Source organism: Prosopis cineraria, unplaced genomic scaffold, assembly GCF_029017545.1.
Source record: "Prosopis cineraria cultivar Desert tree isolate PC_DT_omini unplaced genomic scaffold, ASM2901754v1 PC12, whole genome shotgun sequence".
Classification (NCBI taxonomy): domain Eukaryota; kingdom Viridiplantae; phylum Streptophyta; class Magnoliopsida; order Fabales; family Fabaceae; genus Prosopis; species Prosopis cineraria.
Window position 1 is genome coordinate 32,437,976 of NW_026555343.1, and position 7,838 is coordinate 32,445,813.

The following is a 7,838-nucleotide window of genomic DNA, read 5'->3' on the forward strand; positions in this document are numbered from 1 at the left end:
TATGATTATTGGCGAGAGTTCACCTAGGGAGAGGAGTAGATTGATTGAAATTCACATGGCATTAGCAGTGACTATTAGAATTAGGAACTAACCTTGGCATTGATCATTGGAATCGAGAGGCAGCCTTTATCTCATAGTTGTTTCAGGACTGTCTCACTTGTTTTATGAGGGACTCGAACCTAACTAGTCTCCACCAGTTTATGAGGAGGCTAGATTAAGGGTATGACACCCAATGGTTGTTAGTATTGAGGGAAATCGAATTATATAAGTGAGTGAGTTAACCTTAGCCCGGTAGCTCCTCACAAGTAAAAGGCTGGGTTAGTCCATAAAGGACGTAGCCATGTGATAGCCAACAATTTCGTGTTAGAGATAACATGAAGATATAAGATTGGCATATGATCATGCACATAAGTCCAGCCACATAGTTGTTAGTTTTGTGGTCCAGTACGTGTAGAAGGTTCATGGTTGTTATTTTTGTGATCCTATGTTATGTTTTTGAAAATATCATGATATGGTATTTTGTGGCAAGCGTAGTCATATAGTTTTTAGTTTTGTGAACCGTGGCCTAGTGCTATGTGAAATATGTGTTTATTTGCCTAATTACATCTATTTATAATTAATATGTAACTGTAAGGGTTAAGTGAAACTTGGTTACTAAGTGGTTGTACTCACCCCTCAATTCTCAATATTTTTAGGACCTAGCTCATCGGATTTGAGTCGGGGAAAACATACAGAGGCTTAGGATTGGTGGAGTAAATCCTTTATGTGCCTCTCTTTTGCTATTTATATATGTACTTGTTAATGCCTTTGCCAACTAGGAGCATTTGTTATGATTGGTGTACTACTTGTATGATTTTGGTGTTTAACTAGTATATTTTGTGCTCGAGTTAGTGAGTTTTTGTTGTGAACTTGTGGATAGGGCCAAAATACTTGTGCAAGTAGAACTATTTGTATTTTTGAGAAATATGAATAAAATAGTTGATTTTGTGCAACTTTTCCTCCCCCTCTATATTTTCTCAAATGAAATAAGTGTGTTTGATTGTATGTGATGTGTTTCATGAGTCCGCAAGAGTCCATTGAGTGTGGTCGAAGGGTTGGTATAGGCTATTATTATGTGTGGTTGAGTTGGGACACCCTATTTAGGAGATTTTGTGAAAATGTGTCAAAATGAATTTTAGTATCCAACTTTTTATAGAAAATAAATTTGAGTGTGAAACCAGTGCCATTAGCTAGAGCTAGGAGAAAACTCTATGTAGACATTGAAACCACCTCAATTGGACGTTGAATAGAGAATTGGGACATGTCAAAAGTTCACTCCCCATGCTATCAAATGATAGCACTGATTTGTCAAAATTCATGCAATGTGCTACGGCACATGGTATAGAGAAGACATGCTGCGGCACACGAGCCGTAAGCTGTGGCGCACGTGTCATTTCTGCACAAAATTTGTTTTTGAGTTTTAAAACTCATTATTTGGGTCCTAATTAATTTTCAAGCTTTCGCTTTGTTTTTAAAACTCTAATTTAGAGTCCTTAAATTATGGTTGGGATTTGAATCGGCAAATTAGGATTTCTATGAAATAATTTTAAGCAATTCTTCTTTTAAAACCTCAAATTACTATGATTTGAAGTTAATTGTGGTTTAGCCTCAGGGAGGTTATAGAAGAGGAATCAAAGAAGGATTTGAAGGAGGAATATTGGATAAGGCTAGCACCCAAGTAGGGGTATATTAGGTATTCAAAATTTTTTTCAGACTTTTCCTAAACTAAGTGAATGCAAACGAGAATGCAAGATAGAAATTAGAAATTTAAGAGGTTTGAAAAGAAAAGCTTGACACAATTGATTAATCTTAGTTTAACTTAAATGCTTGGCCTATATCTAGTTCTCAAGATCACCTTCTGATTTTTAATTATAAACATAAGTTTCGATGGGTCCTTGTCACTACAATATAACTCTCAAGACTACACCAGTTTTGATTCAACAACACCACTTTCTATACTAGCAAGCTATTACAATGCACTTGGAAAATTCTCTTCCTAAGATTTTAGCTTAAGAAAAATAATTAAAACTTTCACAAAGGACTCTCTAAAAAGAATAGATGAATAATAATGAAAGTTTATAAACTTGTGAAAATTTTTTCACTAAATTGTCAAGAAGTTGATAAGAAAATGAACGCAAAAAGCTTTAATGCACAACAAATGTGTTCTTAAGATTGCCTACTAACTTAAATGAGGTCCTATATGTTTCAGGTAGTTTAGATTGTTAGGAACATTCATGAAATAAATTATAACCGTTAAAGATGTGTAGGAGTAAAAAATGTAAAAGAAAAGCACTTTATTTGCGTTCAGAATTAAATGTTGTGTTAAAGTCCAATTCAAGTATGGATTGGTCCTATCCATATGTGGAATAGACCTTGTGTAATTTCCTTTAGTTCACTCATGACATTTCAGGCGTGGGAGTATAATGTTTTCAAGCATGATTTTGATGACAAAAGCACCTAACTTATTTATGCGATAAATCACGCATGGATACCAATAGTTCTCAAGCGTGGAATGAATGGTAGAAGCACCTAGCTTCTCTATGTGACAAAACATGCTTGGAATACTCCAAAACAAGTTTGATTAGGCTTACTTGGTTGTAAGGCTCTTTAAGGTCAAACTTCAACCCAAAAAGAGCAAGTTTCATTTCAAGCATGGGTTATCTTAATCCAAGCATGAAACATCACTCATGCAAACTCAAGCTTACAATCTTGGACAATATAAGAATGAGCACAAATTGCACTCAAGCATAAATCAAAACATAAAAGCTTCTCTAAGACACTTCCCATACTTATAGGTCAAAACATGTGTGGATCACTCTAATTCAAGCATTGAATGGCTCATAGTGTAAATTCAAGTAAGATTATTTCCAATCTATGCTTGAATTGGATCCTATAAGTCCTATTATGCACTTAGGGTAGCCAAAACATGAGTGTATCATCCTAGATCAAGTGTGGATTGGCACAATAAGTTTAGGTGCACTTTAAAAGGTTGATACTTAAGTTCAAAGGACTTATGAACCTAAGATTGGTTCTCAAAAGATGCATTATTACTATTTAAGGATATGTGATTAAGCTTTCATAGTTTTCACATTGAATCTATGAGAAGAAAATAAATAAACTTATTCATTTAATTCTTCTCTTAATCTTCATGCTCTTGGAGGTTTTGTCACTTTAATGGTTCTTAAAATTTGCACAAGTAAAAACATCTCTCTTTTGATTTTCTTATTATCAAAACACGTGGTTCAATAGGAGAGTACTACATTAGCAAGGGTAAGAAGGGATGTGTAACCTCCTCCCATATCTGCTCGATACAAGAGAAGATTAAAAGAATCACCACTTTAATCACACATATCAATAATCAAATATTGTTTGAAAAGCTTTGGCCAAAGATTTGTTTGCAAAATCATCAAAACTATAATACATTAGAGCAATACGTAGTGGAAATAAATCATATACATTTATTTCAATCCTTGTATGCATTAAAAATCACAAAATCAATAGCATGCAGTACATGCAATGTGGCATGTGGCATAGAGCCACACGCTTGATCTTTTTGTGACATTCACAGTGGCATGAGACACCATGTGCCGCAGTATGCCAATCCAAATTTCTACTATCATTTTGACTGCAAAATGATAAACTTTTAGCATGCATTGTTTTTATATATGACGTTCAATCGGAGTGATTCAAACACCCACACAAAGCTTATCTCATAAGCTAGTTAATAAGATAGATTTAGACATGATCCAACAGTCTGATCTAAATTTGGACACCTAGGTGTAAAAAGTCACTTTTTTACAAAATTTTCACGTACCCAAGTGCTTAAATCGACTCTTTTCTCTCATTAGACTACACAAGGCCTTGACTCAAGTCTAAAAGGACCTATTATGCTTGATTAGCAACAACATAACACATCTATATACATATATCAAAATTTGACTCCTCAATAGTTAATTTTTACATTTATCAACTTTTCACATTTTAGCACAACTTGGCCCACTTGATCACTTTTTCATCACATATTCACATATATTACCACATCTATACCATATTCACAATTCAATTTTAGCACTAAATTACTCATTTAATCATAATTTCACATATGGGCTAAAATTCACCAAAAACTCATAACATTACCACAATTTCTCTTACTTTCAACCACTTACAATCATTCAAAATATGCTTGCAATCCTATGACAACTTATATACACATATACATGAGTTCTCAGTTCATTATAGAAACTTTGAGTTCTTACAGCTTTCATAACTCTAAGCTAGACTTGACTCTTTTTGTTTGCCCTGATCACTATTGTGCCTTGTAAAATGTAACTATGGGGGTGAGATAAAAATATCAGTAATAGAATAACTCATTCCTATTGACTATCACAAGCAACTATATGGAAGCAAAGCATATATGCCATTAAACATAACATATATCACAGGTTTCATTTCAAATATCATTTATATCAATAATTTCATCACTTTTACACTTATTTTTTCACTTTTCTCTACTTTTTCACTAATACAACATATAGCAACATATAGCATGATCATTACCAATCGAACCTTTGAATCACCTTAACACGAAACCATTGGCTTGCCTTAAACTAATGTAGACTCTTATTGGCCCTGAGCTCACCTTTAATGGTAGAATCACTCAACCAAAAGTTTTCTATCTCACTTCTAGACCATGACTTCACCCAATACACACAATGAAGTGTCATTGACTCTAACACCATATTACATAGACACTAAGGAGTTTGAGTCTCTAATACTGCACTTTAATAGAGACTAAGGAAATCACTCCAACACTGCACTTCAATAGGCACTAAGAAAGTATAATTCTCCAATCCTACACCTTATCAGGAACTAAGAAAAATATGCTATATGTTCTTACCACCACCTAACAAGTTTTCTCATACATAACATATATATATATATATATATATTTACATACCATATGAAATCACATATTTCAATACTTTTATTCAATCAAAAGCTATTTCATACAACATTTGTCAAATGCCATAAATCATGCTTAGTTGAAAACCATTTCATGTATTACACAACATACTCACACATAGTAACAATAAATGGTCAAACAAAGAAAATTATTTAGTTACTTCCACCCTTCTGTCACCAAAAAGGTTACCTATGGATTTCAACCACTACTATAGCTTATCACAAGCTTCCTTTGTCAACTTATATGCTCAATATGCTAATCTAAACACATTTGGTGTAATTTAGTCATTTGGTCTAATTTGACCAAAAGTACATTTTTACTACTTATAGATATGTTCATCTATCTATTCTTTTCCATTTATCCATTTTAGGTCTATTACTACTTAATTACAATTCTACATCACTTCAACTAGTCTCATTTTAGTTAAATTAGATTTTTACCTTAAAAACCTCTTGATTTAGGGCCAAATCGAGCTTATGGGTTTAAAGCTCTATTGTTCAGCTTTAAACCAAGTATAAAACTCTAATTTAACTTTCAAGAACCTTTTTATTATTATTGCACAAGAATCAAATCCCTAAAATTTCACTGATTCAATATCTCTATAACTCATATTAGAGAAATTTGGATAGAATTGAAGATAAGGGTTATACGTAACTTACCCGTTAAGTAACTGATCAAAAGCACCTTCCAATGACTGAAAATGGCTTGCCTTAGCATATCAGCCCTCCTCCTCCTCTCCTTTCATGTGTTTCCAATTTCTCCCTTCTAAATTTCTAAAATTTCATGATTTAAGAAGTCACTTTCTGGTCCATGCACCGCGAACACTGCGATGCATGCAGCACAAGCCACGGTGCGTGGCATAATGAGAATGATTCTCACCATGCACTCTTACTTCAACTTGAAATGCAATCCTTCCACCTATATTTGTTCATTTAACATCCCGAAGACACAAATCATCAATTAATCATCTAAATCTCTAATCCCATATTAATTACTACTTTACCCTCGATTATTAGCTAATCATAGGATTAAGAAATTTAGGATGTTACAGGATGACTGTCACATTAGCATTTGACTGGACCCTACAAAGTGAAAGGTAATTGTGATTATTTATAACTTAATGGTAGGGGATTATTTGCTTAGAATTTAAAAGTTGAGGAGAATTTTTGCACATTTTAGGAGTTTAGAGTCCAGGATACTATTTGTGCAATAGTTTAGGGTCTATGATTCTCATTAGCCCTTTTTTTTAATCTTTATGAAATTTTATATTTTTTTAGTTAAACAATTATTGTAGTTAGATGAATGCTAGGAGAATAATGAAGAATATGGGAACAAGGTGGAACATTTTCTTGAATTTGCTAAAATGAATGTTCCTAATAAAAATAGACTGTATTTTTATCCTTGCATGGAATGTTTAAATAGAAATCAATTGGGTATTTTTGATATAAGAGAGAATCTTCTTTGTAATGAATAAATTTGAGGTATAAGAAATGGATATGGTATAGTAAAATCGAAAGATTGAGTTCTATGTTCTAAGAGAAAGAAGTAAGTATGAATGCCTAGGATGATAGGATAGAGGATACAATCTGTGATATTAAAATAGAGTCCTTTGCATGAGTATATATTCATGAGATCTTGTAGAGTAATGCAGAGATTTATATCAAAGTTGTAAAAAGTATACACATTTGACGATTGTGTTAAGATCGGTCAACTTGAAGGCAAGATGAGGGAGGACCAATTTGAATTTTACTTAGTTACTTGCATTGTTGGTGGGTATATTTCTTGATAATAATGTGCTTCCTAACTACAAGGTCAAGAAAATTTTGTGCTTGATGTGTTTGCAGTATAAAAAATACACGCTTGCCTTAATGATTGTATATTATACAGAAAAGAGTATGAAGGGCTATCTAATTATCCGAAATGTGGGGTGTTACAATACAAAGTAAAGAAAGATGTAAGTGGTGATGATAGTAAGATCATTAAAGGCTCATCTTCAAAGGTGCTGTGATATCTTCCAATAATGTCATGATTTGAGCATTTGTTTTTTAATGATATGGAAGCAAAGAACTTGAGATGGATTTTGATGAAAGAATATCTGATGGTAAACTTCAGCACTCAACCGATTCTCCTCAATGAAAGATGATAGATTACAAGTTTCTTGATTTTTGTAGTGAGTCAAAAAACCTTTGACTTGGACTTTGTACAATTGATATTAACCTTTTGGGTAATCTCAGCATCACACATAATGTGTGGCCAATTCTCCTAGTGACTTATATTTAAAGTCGGGCAAACGAGCTGAACTTGTTGGGCCAAGCTGTTAACTTGACAATTTTGGCAAGTTGGGTTGAGAAAATGAGCTAGGTTAGCCCAAACTACAAAAATAGTAGGCCAAACAGTCTAGCTTATTTTCTTTTCTTTTTTTTTAAAATCTAATCCACTTGTCATGCACTCAACTCTAAAATCTCAGTATCTTACTCACTCTCCTATTTTGTCTTCTTGGTCTCACTCTCTTGAGTTTAACTCTCCCTAAACCTAAACACTAAAGAGTCAACGCCCTTGCTAATCAATCATCTACTCTACCAATTCACCTTTATCTTCTCTTTTCCTTTAAATCTTTACTAGTGTTGTTGTAAATCATGGTCGAACTTGGAAGCTCATGCTCAAACTCAAACTTTGTTTAAACTTCAAACTCTAGATCATCTCTCTAGTACAGCTGTCCAAATTATCTCTCCTATAGGTAAGCTTGCAAACTCCCTTCTTATGAGTGAGACTTATCTATGAATATCATCTATAAAATGGTCTTGAAGATAGGAATTTCATTTCCTAGTCTAAGTCC